General features: G+C 43.5%; 1 protein-coding gene across 5 annotated transcripts in view; it reads left to right on the forward strand.

The window, feature by feature from the left end:
* ATXN1 (ataxin 1) overlaps positions 1 to 14,331 on the forward strand; it is a 219,145-nt gene that overhangs the window by 129,547 nt on the left and 75,267 nt on the right. For all 5 annotated transcript variants that reach the window (XR_014183358.1, XM_082045761.1, XM_082045760.1 and 2 more), the window contains one exon: positions 2,861 to 2,984. The gene's annotated coding sequence lies outside the window, so the exon portion shown is untranslated. The remainder of the gene's footprint in view (positions 1 to 2,860; positions 2,985 to 14,331) is intronic.

Raw genomic sequence — 14,331 nt, forward strand, 5'->3', positions numbered from 1 at the left:
TGACACTTTTGCGTGTTCCAAGAGGAGCACATCATAGCAGCCCATCAGATCTGCGTAGCAAAAAGATCGTCCCAATTAGGGAATGAGTGCTCTGCTCCTCAGGCGAGGATCGTTCTTCAAGAATCAGGGTATCTCCCAGTGCATCCTGGAGTTTGTGCTGTGCTGTCTTTAAATCTTAGGCATGTCTGGGAGCATTTGCAGGCAGACAGGTCTTGCCCCTTGCAGAAAGAAGCGCCTACGGGTAAGGTCAAGTGAGCAAGTTGTAGCAGATTAAACTAGCTTGTGAATTTACAGCACTTCATCTGCTCCATAATAACTGGCTGTGTGCGTGGTGCAAAGGCACCCTGTGGTGAATACAAGGTCTCTCACCCTTCTTTCCCCAGAGGAGTAGGATACCTTGCTTAATGCTATGTTTCCCATGAAATACGAACACATGGACAAGGACAGCTGCCAGAGAGCACCCCTGCACTGTATTGCACAGACGCCGCTTGTGACTTGTTCCTGTGTCCACGTGCTGGCAGGGCTCTGCAAGACGAATTCCAGACCGATAGCAAGATAACTGCATAGTTACGACACAACACTTGCTCCTGTTTCGGCGATCGGAGCCCCGGTATAGGCAATCGGAGTCTTCTTTAACTTGAACAGATTCCAAGTTCTAATCCTGCCTGTTGAAACTAGTGGAAGGACTTTCCCTGCGTGTGGTGGGTTCCAGCCTGGTGTTAGATGCAGTTGGCTTGCCAGGGAGGCTCAAAGGAGTCCATGCAAGCAGGAGCTGCAAAGCTGGTATGGGAGACAAGGTGTGCATGGAGTAAACTTCCCAGCTCTGATTAAAAATACTTGGAAGCCATCTAATTTTGGCAGATATGTTACATATTTTCATGTAGTATTTTGGAGAATACTTTCAGGTTGCCCTGAATGTTGAATGACAAGAGAGAAGTGTTTGGTGGATTTTTGGGGAAAGTCATGAAGATGAAACATTGAAAATTTTTTTAGGAGATTTTTGAATGGCCAATTTATTGGAAAAAAAACAGAAGTTGGTAATTTTGAAAATGCCAACATGTTGCATTTTAACATCTAGAAACAAATATTTTGAGTATTTTGAGGTTTTTTCCTCAATCTTGAGTTTCACCTAATTTAAATAAATAAACATCTTGCATATATTTTGTTTTGGTTAAACAAAATGTTGAAGGCTGACTTAAATATGGTTTCACAGTATCACAGTATGTTTGGGATTGGAAGGGACCTCAAAAGATCATCTAGTCCAATCCCCCTGCTGGAGCAGGGGTGGATCTCTTTTTGGTCTGCTTTCTAAAGTTAAAAAGCTTGTGAGATGATATCCAAGGGTGGTGTTCTCTGTCAGATAAGCAACAGAGTCTCATTTTAGTAGACCAAAGTCCTCTAGGTAGGGCCTGGGTATCTGAAGGATCTTGAGGTTGTGGTGCCTGTGTCACACAGAAGCTGTACTTCCAGCTCAGAATTTCTTAAGCTGGGAAGGCTTTAGTAACAGGTATCTACAATGCTACAGTCCATCAAGGAAAGGACAAAGATGCGTGTAACTGAGGCTGATCATCATCGTCATTGCCATGGAGAGTCTCAGCCAGCTGGAGGAGATGGCAGACGTTCATGGATGCTGCTCTGTGAGGGCTTAGCCTCAGCCAGTAACTCCAGGAGTAGTCTTGCACCAAAGCAGGATCAGCTGAGCAAATAGTGGTTTGGGGTTTGGAGGTTTTTATAGTTGTTGCTGTGTTTGTTCGACTGAAACAGACTGTCTCAGGGCTGTGAACTTCTTTGAGTAGTTTCTTCTGCCTACTATCATTGCATTGCCTTCCCTCTGCTCTTTACCCATTAATTGCTCTTGTCTGTCTGTCTGACTTGCTTCCTGCCTTCACATTGAGTGAGGTTCATCTGCATTCATCTGTAGCCATCTAATCTGACTGAGCTCAGTGTCTAGACTTACTTTATGGGGGAGAGAAGCAGACCTTTCTAGAGAGTGATTCACTCTGTCCTAAAGCAGATACTTAACATGGGTCAAATTAATCATTTTCTAGATTGCCTAGTTTGCACCGCTGAAAGTAAAGAGAGCTTGCACTTTCTCAGGTGTAAACTTTTGGCCTGCACCTGTTTTTGGTTCAGGGAGCTGGATTCCACCATAGTGCTCATAGGTGTACAAATCTTGAAATGATATGTGAAATCATTAAGAAGCCTTACGTCAAGGAAGTAGGAAAGGCTTGTGGCACAAAATGAATCTGAGAATTTAGGAAGCACAAGCAGATCATGGGAACCTGGTTGAAGGAAAAAATGTTCAATTTGGGCCCCGTGGAAATACACACTGTTTTCAGTAGTCTGTGTGGGATTCACATAAAAATGTAGCACACCAGACCCCAGTGAAAAGGCTGAGAATAGTCTGATACCATGTACAGAAGGCCAAAAAAATAGAGAGTTGGTCCTCAAAGAAATGATATCAAAATATGAGGATGAAAGAACCACACAATGTTAAAAACCTCAGATGTGAAAAATAGTTTCTACTGAGGAATAGCAAGTGTGTGTGTGTATTTCTGGTTTCAGTACTCCTCTGTTGCAGTATTACAGATAACCACAGAAATAGATAGGTGTTTGTATTCCCTTAGGGAAATTCATTGAAAACAAAAATCTGTGTGGATCTCTCTGCACACTGTGGGCTTTGGTTGCAGACACTCTTCAAAACAACAACCCTGAGTAGTATTTTCTTCCTCTTGTTATGGCAACAGAAATATCCGATAACTATTATAATTATGTATCTGCTTCAGCAACTCTGAACTGGATTTTAATTATTGGTAATAAGAAGTTTCCTTTCTTACTTTGTTTTGCTTTTATTTTACAGCTCTATCTTGCTTTATTTGAAAGAGGAAAACCAGTGAGGACCTGTGAGCAATCCAGAAGCTTCTGAAAAATCTTCATGCTACAGGATAATCCAGAATTCCCCAAAAAAGAACATAGTGAATGTTGTGAGTTCCTAGCTGTGATGATGTGTACCTGCAGTTGTGTCTTTCAGGGGGGCAATAGCTGCGCTATAGTGTTTGCCCCTTTCCCTGTGATGTACTGAGCATCTTTTCGCTCTGCTGAAACCAAAGACAGATGTATTTGGGTTGGACTGCAAAACCAGACCTGAATTTCTCCCTTTCTCTCCCTTTCTCTCCCTCTCTCCCTCCATGTCTTCAAGGGCAGAATATTCTTTTCCTGAGGCTGCTACAATTCTTTAACATATTACTATCATTTTTTTAGTTAAATATGTAAGCCTGCATTTGAAGGCCTTGTGACTCTGTAGCCTAAGAAAAATGAAAAATGTTGTGGATAACAGTTCACCAATCTACAGGTCAGATTGAGGAGTTTTATACATGCTCATACAATGGTTGGAATTATTTAGCAACTTTCAAATTAGAGGAATACCAATGTTGTTATTTGCGCCTAGTATTCCAAACTCCTGTTGCTTTGATCAGTTCATTTTATTAGTTTGAGTATTTTCAACACAAATGCTTCTCTTGGAGGTTTGTGTTCATGGGAATTGGAGTAGCACACATTTCAGAGGGAAACACAGTCACATAACTAAAACTCTGATCTAACTGCGGCATTTAATAAAAGAAACTGTTCCCATGAGGGATGGCTAAAATGTGCAGATCAAATGTAAACATCCTCACAAAGAGAGGAAAACAGTTTGCTGCCTCCCAGGTTTGAGGTAATCCTGATTTTTGTCTTAAGAAGGAACCTTGGGAATTTAAAAATGAGGTAAGTTAGTATTTAAATTCTTATGCTCAAAGTATGCAGTGGTCCTTAGGGATGTTAGTAGTGATAAAACACCTGCAGATTCTTCCAGTTTGAGTAAATTAGTTTTTACACTTTCTATAAATTCATTACATACAAATATATCTTCTGACTGCTGGACATGCCTTCTAGCTCCTTGGAAGGTGGATGCCCTCCCTTGCTCTGTTTTTCCCTTTGCTTTCAGGCTTTGGGAAGCAGATTGGGCCAGGGTCTAAGTGGTGCTGCTTTCCCAAGAGCCACATGCAAAAGAGATGTTAGAGAAAACACTGAAAAATCTTCATCATCTCTCCCCTTTCCTACGTGCTTTGATCTACAGTGAAATACTTAACAAAGCTGACATTTGGAGTTGTTAGTTACTAGTACTACTAAGCTGCCAAGTTAGTAACTCATTAAGATGAATAAGGGGCCTCAGAGACCTGGAGCTTCTCACTGTCTGTGTATCTGAGCAGACGTGGCCATATCAGCTCATTCCCACAGTCTGAAAGACTTACTTGAAACCACAAGGGCTCACTTTGCACACTGACATCCTAGAGCAGAGGAGGGCAGCCTTAAATAATAATAATAATAATAATAATAATAATAATAATAATGAAAAACTGTCCTAGCATGCAAAGCTGTTGGGATAACAGGAGATGTTTGTTCAAGATGTTGCAATCACCTCCACTAATTGCAACAGCAGCACCACCACCTCACACTGAGGAGAACATTCCCAGGGTCCTCTAAGGTATGTGGTGTGCCAGATCAGCCAGATAAACTGCATGACAGAAGGAGGCAATCATCAGCCATTACAGGGGATGGAGTATCTGTTGAAGATGCTTTTGGTGTCATTATTACTTTTGTGCCGTGTCCTAAATGGTTTAAAATGGGCACTCCTAAAAGTGCAGCGTGGTGGTCTACTGTTGCAGTGCCAAAACCCCGAATTACACTCATGAAGCCTGAGTTTGTCCAGAAAAGGCACCGCTCTTCTCACCAGGTACAGATAGAAAGTGCTCTTGAGAATGGCTCTCACCCTGGCATCCAGGACCAGTTTCTTTTGGGGTGTCATTCACAGATGATGGAGAGCTCTTTAGAAGTTCAGTGAGAGCATATGTTGTCACCTGGCTCCTACTTGAAGGACAGTGCTGTGAAGAGGAGGCAGTTGACCAAGGCTCCTACGCTCCCTTCCCCTCTTTCCTTTACCCTCTTGGGGCAACAGGACTACCAAAGATGAGGAGGGATGGTGCTTGTGCTGAAAGGAAACACTGTCATATGATTATTTTACTGAGGAATAGAGCTTTGCCTTCAGTGTGTGTTTGCAGGGTGTTGTCATGTTAAGATGTGCGGAAAGGGGTCAGACCTTTCCCGTTGCAAGCGGTAGCTGTTCTCATCCCTTCCGCCTCCTCCTCCTGCCACCCAGGCAAATTTCAGAGGAAGGGGGACTGTGAGGAGGGGGGGGGGGCAGTAAATTGGGACCAGTGTCTTGTATCCACCTAGAAACTGCTTGTTTACTAAACAGTACAAATTTCTTGCTTCCTTTCTCCTGCTCTCCTCATTTGGATGAAGCACATTTCTGGAATAGCAGAGCTGGTACAAATCAAGTCCATATTCCTCTTTTGCAGAGAGGAAAAGGGATGTCAGGAGGATTTGTTAAGGAGGAACGTTTATTTCACTGAGTGAGGGGTAAAAATGAAATGAAGTGAGGCACCTTTGCTCTCGCATGAGGGCACTTTGTGAATTCCAGCATACAGTGTTGTAATTTTCTGATAGGATTTAGGTGTCCTGAGGTGCTTTTTTTTCTATCCTGAAAACATATGCCGCAGCTTTTTTGGAGTGCTAGCCGCACAAGCACAAACACATTCTGACAGGAACAATGAATAAACCCTTCGTGTTCCTCACTCACGGGCATTTCTTTTTTGTGTGTGTGTTTATGCTAAAACCTCTGGTATAGTTTGTGGGAAATGGAAAATAAATATTTAAATCCAGTATCTATCAATAGCCGAAACATCCTTCAATTGATCTCGTATCTATAGCTGTTATTTTGGGCGAACTACAGATTGCAGGACAGTGAACATCCCTGTTGCTCACTCGGACAGCTTTCCGTGTCTGCCTTCGGTGGGAACCTGCCACCCTAAGGGCTGACCCCAGAGAGGGTCTTGGGGACCGTGACCACTCAAGGCTTAGCCCCGGTCCTGTCCCATTTTTGAGCTGCCTCCTCCTTTCACCGCTCCTTGGCCCTCCTCGCTCCCTTCATCCCGGTCCTATCTCATTCGTTTTCCTCCTCTGGCCACCGGCTGTTTTTCCTGGCACCTGGACCTGCCTCGGGGCTGGGGTGAGAGCTCCTGGAGCTGATGTCAGTGCTGCTTCCTCAGCCGCCAGCAGCAGCCTGGGCACACCCGCTGCCCTGAGCATCACCTTCTCCGGCAGCCCCTTGGAGAGGAGGCGTACGCCAACACTGAAAATTGAATGTTAGTGTGCCTTTTACAGCGGTTTTCTGTGAGCAGCTGTGTCCCACACCTTGAGCCTCAGCGCTGGGTTTGCAGCACGGTTGGAAGTGTGGTCCGGTGTCTGTTCAAATGGTGATGAGCTGTGCAATCCTTGGAACAGCGATGGGAGGTTTTGGCACGTGCAGGCCTAATGATCCTGAACATCTTTGCTTTTGAATCGCTTTGGTATCCATACGCTAAACCACTTCGTAGTTTTCTGCGGAAATTGCCAGGCTGCCGACAGAGAGCTGCATGTGTCCATTCTTCCAAACAACTGCCCAGTACATGCCACTCGGTATTTATAGGGAGAGGGAAAAAGGAAAGAATTGCTGTCATTTGAGAAATGTCTCTCAGAAATGGCAGTAATTTATTCCCAGGCATTATTCTTCATTAAGAGCTACACAGACAGCTGCAGCTTCCCATTAAACAGAAATTGCACTCTGTAGGCATGCTATACATAGGACTTCAGGTTTCTGACATTCTCTGCCAAAAATCAGAAGTATTTCTCACAAAATAAATGTTTATTCAGAAAGTCTTATTTCCTGGCTTTTATTTCATGTCACGTGCTTCCGCTGGCCAGAGAAGAACGGCTCAAGGCTGACATTTGGGAGAGGAAGCTGAAGCAGTTTGGGTCTCATTCAGCACTTCAAAAAAAAGTCTCCGACTGTAACTCTGAGCCTTTGGTTTGGCAGTTTGTTTTAACTGATGAACATTGGATTAAAATGGGCGTCACAGAAATACAGCAGAGCTGCTGTGCCTGTGCTTCTGTAGGGGTTTCTGCACATCAAGTGGGCTCACACCCTCTCCAGGCCCTGAAGCCACTGTCTTCGGAGTGTGCATGGGCTGAACCTCCCTTGGGTGGCTGGCAGCAGCTGAGCTGTTTCGGCAGTGGGGCATCCCCCATAGGTCAGCGCATTGGCACCTATGGACAGCATGTAAGATCTGGGGTGGGTCCCTTTCCCCTGGCACCCAGCAGATGGTGGCCAGGCTGGCTTCAAGTGCTGCAGAGAGTTGTGCAGCAACAAGCCTATAAGCCACAAGCACCTGGGGACCATTGCAGGGCGAAATGCCTTTTTATTCACATCTGTGCAGCTTTGCTGGATTTACCTCTCTCTTCTCTGCATTCCTGCAGGCTGTGTCCTCGACTCACAACTTTGTAACCTGTGTTTTCCCTGCTGTCCTTCTCAGCCTAGACTGCCGAGCTTCCTCCTCCTTTGTCTCCATTGCTTATCTGCTGGATTCATACTTTCCGTTCGGTGTGCCAGCCTCTGCCACTCCAGTAGGTGACTTTGCTGTTGTAGCAGCCCCAGTTGGTTGCTGTTGTAATCTGTGGCTATGCTGTTCATGTTAAACACAACATGTCTTCATCCTCCTTGTCTTCCCCCAGTACTTCCCACACCCCAGGCACCCCTAAGTTTATGGCTTGCAGTATGCAATCCATGTATTAAAATAATTTTTAGTTAGGTCATTCATTACTCTCTTGCTTTCTTCTTGGCCGATATAGCTTCCAGGGAACTGAGAAGTTGTAATTTCTCCAGGGCTAAAATCCAAGTCTTTGATAGGCAGGCATGATGCCTGGGGCCACTACATGTTGCTACCGGTTGTCAGCTTTGTAAAACTTACCCTGCAGAGCAAAGAAATCTGGCCACAAAGATTGTTCTTCTCTCTTACCGTGGCAAGCTGTAGTTTCCCAGTCTGTTCTGCATTCCCTTCTTTGTCTTCCAAGCAAATGGCTGTAAGATTATGACTCCCATGTTTGGACTGAGAACAGCTTTTGCCTGAGCAAACAGATTTCTCTTTGGCAGTCACTTCAACTGCTGTCCCAGCTTTTTGCTGTCAGCTTTGTTTCATGATTTGCTGTTAGAGAAGTCCAGGCAGTACTAGTGCATTAGAGTGAGTTAACGAAGCAAGCAAGGCAAGTGAATGCGTTTGTTAATGATTATAATACCAGGGCAGTTGCAGTGTGGTCCGTGAGGGAGAAGCATCTCCTGTAGTTCAACAGCGTAGCTTATGATTGTTTTTATTTTTAACTTGGTGGTGTCAGCTGGAGAAACTTCAGGTCCTTGCTTGCAGCACTCCTTGGTCCAGGAGACTTCAGTGAAACCAAGCAGCAGCATCGGGAGCCTTCACCAATTGACAGCATGGTGTGAAAGCTGCTCTAGTATTTGCAGGTTGTGTCTGGGGTGAAGCTGATCAACACACAGGTGTCCCATGACCATTAGACTATTTCTCCTGCTGCTCTTCTGCCTTTCCTCTGTTCTACTGCTGCTTTGTTGTGCTGCTCTGTTAGTGAGCATCATTGGTGAGCTGGTTTGCTGTGTCCATGATGATCTAGTAGCCTGTAGATGCGTTGTCTCTCAAAGCTGATAATGTTGGTGGCAGCAGCAGGGAAAGAATATAAATGGTGCTTTTCTAGAGGGGAGGGTTTTTTTCCACTTTCTGTTTGGAGTGTGCATTCAAAAGGAAAGGCTGCTGCGGCTGCTAGGTTAGTTAAAAGGGATCACAAGCCCTTTGTAGCACAATAGTATCCTGAACCACTAGTTCATTCATATTTATTCCAGGTTTGTTTGCAGCCTGCCAGGCACGTTGACCCTGGATGCTTATTTTGGGAAGGATATTAGGTACTTTTAGACAAACTGGCAGTATTGATGCTATCAGTGTTCCTTCTCAGTGAGTTTTATGTTTCTGGTTGTTAATCAGCATTGGTATTTCCAGCTGCAGACACCGATGAATGTTTCAGAGGCTCCTGATGGCAAAAGGTCAAGAGGAAGAAGGTAAAGCAGCCAGTTACTGGGATTGTCCTTAGCTTCTTTCCCTGTTGAGGTGTCAGAACTAGAGACAGGCTAAGGAAACCTGAGATGCTGCAGTCTTTTATTTAGTTCTAATGGGTTCTCCTGGCAGCTCTTTAAATAATAGAAAACCCTCCCCACTATGGCAAATCAAGTTTATTGCACTAGTGCAAGTTATTGCACTAATAATAGAATAAATCTATTTGGAGAGTGCGGGTTTCATTAGATAAGGAGAGGAGGGTTATTTCATGGATTTCTGTGCCAGGCAACCTTCAGTCAGAATTGGGGTGGTGATTTATGAATTCCCTTTGTCTCACTTCCAGGATTTGGACTGCAGAGAATCCTGCTAAAGCATTACAAAAGCTGTGCCAGTTGAAAGAAGCTGGGCAAAATGTGGTTTGGCTTCCCTGATGGGTGGTCATTTGTTACCAGAGCTACAGAGATTCCTTGAAACAGAGAGATGTCCACAATGGAGGCAGCAGGCAAATTGTGCTTTAAGCCTTCAGCTGCTAGCAGTTTGTCTCTCTGGCAGATAAAACCTCTCTTCTCAACAGCTTGATTTAGCATTTCTGATGCAGATAGTTCTCAAAAAGAAACCTCAGGTAACTTGAACCTCTGATGAAGTAAAAGTGAGTTTGACACTCTGGGTGGAGAAACAGGAAGAGCACTGGAGGAGCTAACACATTCACAGTTAACGTATTTGGGATCTATTTTACATTTTTTTGAAAGGAGTGTTGTTTGTTTTCTTGTAAAACTATGCACCGCAAGCAATTTTGCTAAAGAATCAGCTCCTTATGGAGAAAGAAGGCAAAATAATGCCTCTTTGTCATTCAGTCTGTGTCATGCACTGCTGCTGTTTGAAGCGGGAAGGTTCTCCTAACTGACTTCTGAGTTAAGGACATGTCCATTAGATCCACAGGGCGAACCAAGATTCTTTTTTACTTTTACTGGATCCATTAAAATGTTTGTATAGCTATCTTTATTCAACCTGAGGGGTAGCCTGCAGAGTGATCAAGGAGATTTAAGTACAAGCCTTTCCTTTTTGTTGACCAGTCAAACCAGTTCAGCTGAAGGGGTTTGGCTTAGTGAGCAGTCCTACTGCTCCTGATGACATTCACACAAAGGGTGAGTGAGCTGCAGAGCTTTATATGTTTTCATTATAGGTTGAAGTCTATTCTTAAATTAGATGAAGCAGGCAGTCTTCATTAGCTCAAGGTTTTCTTCTTGTTATTATTATACTAATGTAATTATCACTTTTCTTTAGTCAGCTTTCTTCTTTCCTTCTTCCAAATAAAGTCTTTCCATCTTGAGAGTATTTTGAGATGGGGACGGTACAGTGAAGTAGTGAAACTATTGTTAGCACGGTGTTCTTCCTCTCCTTCTCTTCAACTATTTAGAATGCTACACAAGGAAAGAGAAAAAACAAATACATGAAAAACATAACGGGATCCTCCTCTCTCAAAAAAAGATTATGCAGAGGAAGACTGTTGTCTGCCTAAGCACATGCAATGGGAGAAAGCATCATACATCAGTCTGTAAGACCCCTGCAGTTCTTCGCTTCAAAAAAAGCAGCATTAAGAACTGAGGAATCACCCCGCTCTGCTGTCAGATGACATGTTGCTCTAGCAGTAAGTAGTTCTTGGGCATAATGAAATACCTGCTGACTGCAGGGAGTAAGAGAGGCTCAGTCACGATGGGTACACACCTATTTGTGCACCTGAACCTCGTGCAGAGATTCCCAAGCTGACAAGGTGCTTTTCTCAGGCTAGTTAGCCCTGCTTCTCCCCTTACATCTTCTCTGATGATGCTAATTAAACTGAGCAGGGTGCTGCTTGACACTGCTGAGAGCCAAACAAGTGTGTCTGTACAGCCTTGTCCTGCAGTGTGCCCTATAAATGTCCAAGCCTGCTCAGCACAAGCCCGTCAGTCTGTGCTGTGTGGCTGTGCAGCACAGGTCTTCCCTGAAGTTTTATTGTATGTGCTATCAAGAGTCAGTCAGCCTTGGGTGGCTTGCTGAGACTGCGCTAAAGGTATTGAGTGTTAGGGAAGATCTTGAACAAAGAACTGCGTGCAGCTGCCTTGCTCTCAGAAAAACATTTGCTGCAAGGTGTCTTCTGTTCGTTTTGTTGCTTGTGAATGACTTCCCTGGTTCTGGAGGTGGTGGTCTTGAGCTCCAAGGGAGAGGAGGGTGGTGAGAGGACAGAAGTACCCAGGCGGACCATCAGAAAGGGTGGGACTGAGGAATAAAAGTGTGAAAAACTTGGACTTTCTGCTTTTCATTCTATTTACTTGTGCAGGACTGGCAGAAAAATGGGTTGGCAGCTTGAAATAGATTGTGAAACCTTGCTAATTAGCTGTGCATGTCCCACTCCACTGCTCCTTTCTTCTTCCTTCCCAAGTGGGATACTTGCAGAAGGAAAATGAGTGCAGGGGTAGGTGACTTTCATAATTCAGTGTTTTAACATTTGATTCTAGCTGTACCTATTGCAATATAGGTAAGTTCACTATTAAATATTGTTTCAAAGACATTGACTGAACTTACAGAAGACAGGTTTTAGAAGAAAACAAAAATTTAAAACCCCAACAACTAGAACTATTTTTGCTCATGGTGGTAGAAATGGCTTTTTACACTCCTGACTGCTCTTCCTCTGACTGGCACCTTCCTGAGAAATACGATTGAGAATGAATGCATATGTATACATGTATACACACATGCCTATCTATATATACATTGATTTTAGCCTGGAAATGTAAAAGCAAGTGCAAAAACATATGCTGGTTTTGGCAAGTTGTTTGTTTTAGTTGCAAGGTTTCCTGATTTTCTTCAATTAAAAGGTGCGTTAATGTTCTGTGTATGAAGCCTGGAGTGTGATAGTTAGATCTCTTGTAAAAAAAGATGGATGTCCATGTTTCATTCCATATTGTGAAATGGTAGTCCTCAAAATATCACATCAAGCCACTACCCATGAAAAAATAGCTGTGCTGTATTATTTTTGGGAGTAGCAGTTTCCAAGACAGTCAGTATGATTGCAGCCATTAAGTGAGTAGAAGGTGTTTTGAAAGAATAGAAGGATCTTTGTTGACTGAAATGGCTGGGTCAGAGCTGAAAAGGAAGAGTTTGCTGTTTTAAAACATAGCAGACATTTTAGGCATTCTTATCGGGATGCTTCACTAATGCAGTTGTGTGAAAGACTGATAAGGGAATGTGCGATAGCAGCCCTCATAATTTCAAGTGCCCAAATTTGGCACGTACTGTGGTAATGTAAAATAGTAATAAATACAAATCTCGTGTTCTGGAATTCCCAGGTCTGCTTGTTAGCAAATCAGTGCGTAAACACTGTCTCAGTGTGTCTAATACTAGAATGTGTTTTGTTCTTGCGAAGGGATCTGTGCAGGATCTGCAGCCCAGGAGCACGTATAAGACTAGATTCAAACTGAGCTGTACTCTACATTTTCTAGAGGAAACCTGTTCTGTGTAAACCACACACCAAAACAAAATATAGATTTTTTTCACTGTAATGTGGGTATTTCACCAGTTTTAAGTCACGAATATTAGCTACTGGTTTCACTCGAGCTACCTAGTAAGATCTTGCCAGGAATACCTTAACAGGACAACTCAATCAGAACTGCAGATTTAATATTGCTCCTTGGTCAGGTTGGGAATGGCAGTTTCCAGTTCACTCCCAGATCTGCACCTGTTAAGTGCATAACAATGTTTTGGTAAGAGTGGGAAGAGCTTTATTCACCAAAAAGACTGCATTGGGATTGAAAGAGGAGAAAAGCAGGTGAAAGAGGACTGGACCAGTGACGGCAGGGGACACATCCCAGCATTTGCACCTCATGGCCCCCATAGACCTATAGTAGCTGTGCTTTCTGTTACAGACTTGAACCCTGATCCTGCTTGTTGACCTTAGGACTGACTGGTGTGCCAGGGCTAGAGCCACATTAGGGAATGGTGTTTATCCATGGTCAAAGAGGGAAACCACGCCAACACAAAGCCCATTGTCTGATGAGACCAGTGCTAAATGTAAAGTGTAAAGCAGTGGTGATTGCTTCTTCAGAAAGGCGAATGGAATAGATGGTCCTTAATTGAGTTACAGTTCGTATTTTCAGGCTTATGGCATAATGTGTTTAAGCTCCATGGAGGCAGTTCTATTTAAACGTTCCTTCAGGACTTCAAAATATTGCAAAGAGCAAAGCAGACTATCTGATTGTGGTTGTGCAAGCTGAAACTGAAATTGTGCTCACGAGTTCAGTCTCGGTACTTGTATTGTGCTGGAAAACCCAAGTGGTTTGGGATAGAAAAGATTTGTCATATTAAAGCATCTCTTTTTGGTTCTGTATTTTTCTGTCTTTCCATTTTGGTTTTGGCGAAGATGGTGTGGGGGATGAGGAGTTGCAGATTGATGGTTGTTTGTCTGTCTTATTGGAACGGAGATTGTAGGAGGCTTTCTCATGGCTCTTAGTCAGACCAGTGCCTGATATAAACAGTATTTGACCCTTGAAGATGCTACATGTGGCTCTCATCCAGCCTACCTGCCTGATAAGAGCAAACACTATGATAATGTTCACAGCAGAGGGAGAGGAGCACTCATTTGGGGAACCATTCCCATGGATCAAATCACTGTGTGCTTGAAAGTCTTTTCCTTCTGATAGCATCCTTCCGCTTGACTTATTTTCATGTAGTTCAAAGGTGTACCAGGAAGGAGAATTTGATACCTTGATGGAAGGAAGTCACAAAATTAGGGCAATGGTGTGTCCTGACATCACCACATGGTACTTTTTTAGACATTGCATTAATATGCAATAACTTGTAGTGGTAGCTATGCAGCAGCTGAAAACAAACACTGCAAAAACTTTGATCTCAGGCAGTGTTTGTCACTACAAATGTAATTATCTGTGTGGACCATCAGTCTTAAGAGGAGTAATAACAGCAGTGTGGGAGAGCTTGTGGTATCCAGTCTGAGGCATTTCTACCCCGCTGATGTCAGACAGGCTGACAGCAGGTAGGAGACTGATGGCAGAGGTCAAGTCTTGCTGGGCTCATTACTTGCCTTCTGTTTTATGGTAGAGCAGGTGAGAAATTCTATGCTTGATCTTCACCTGAAAACAGTAAGAAAGGAGGAGATAGGAGGAGTAGGCAATTAGAGAAATAAAATGGCAATTCACACTGCTCTTTCATATAATTTCTTATATTCAAAAGTAAATTAAATAATTCTTCTCTTCTTGTTTTCTAATTTTTTTTAGATGCAACTTAGTAACAATAAGAACTTTCTTCCCTT

The sequence above is a fragment of the Streptopelia decaocto genome (genome assembly GCF_964273445.1).
Source record: "Streptopelia decaocto genome assembly, chromosome: 2".
NCBI classification, from domain to species: domain Eukaryota; kingdom Metazoa; phylum Chordata; class Aves; order Columbiformes; family Columbidae; genus Streptopelia; species Streptopelia decaocto.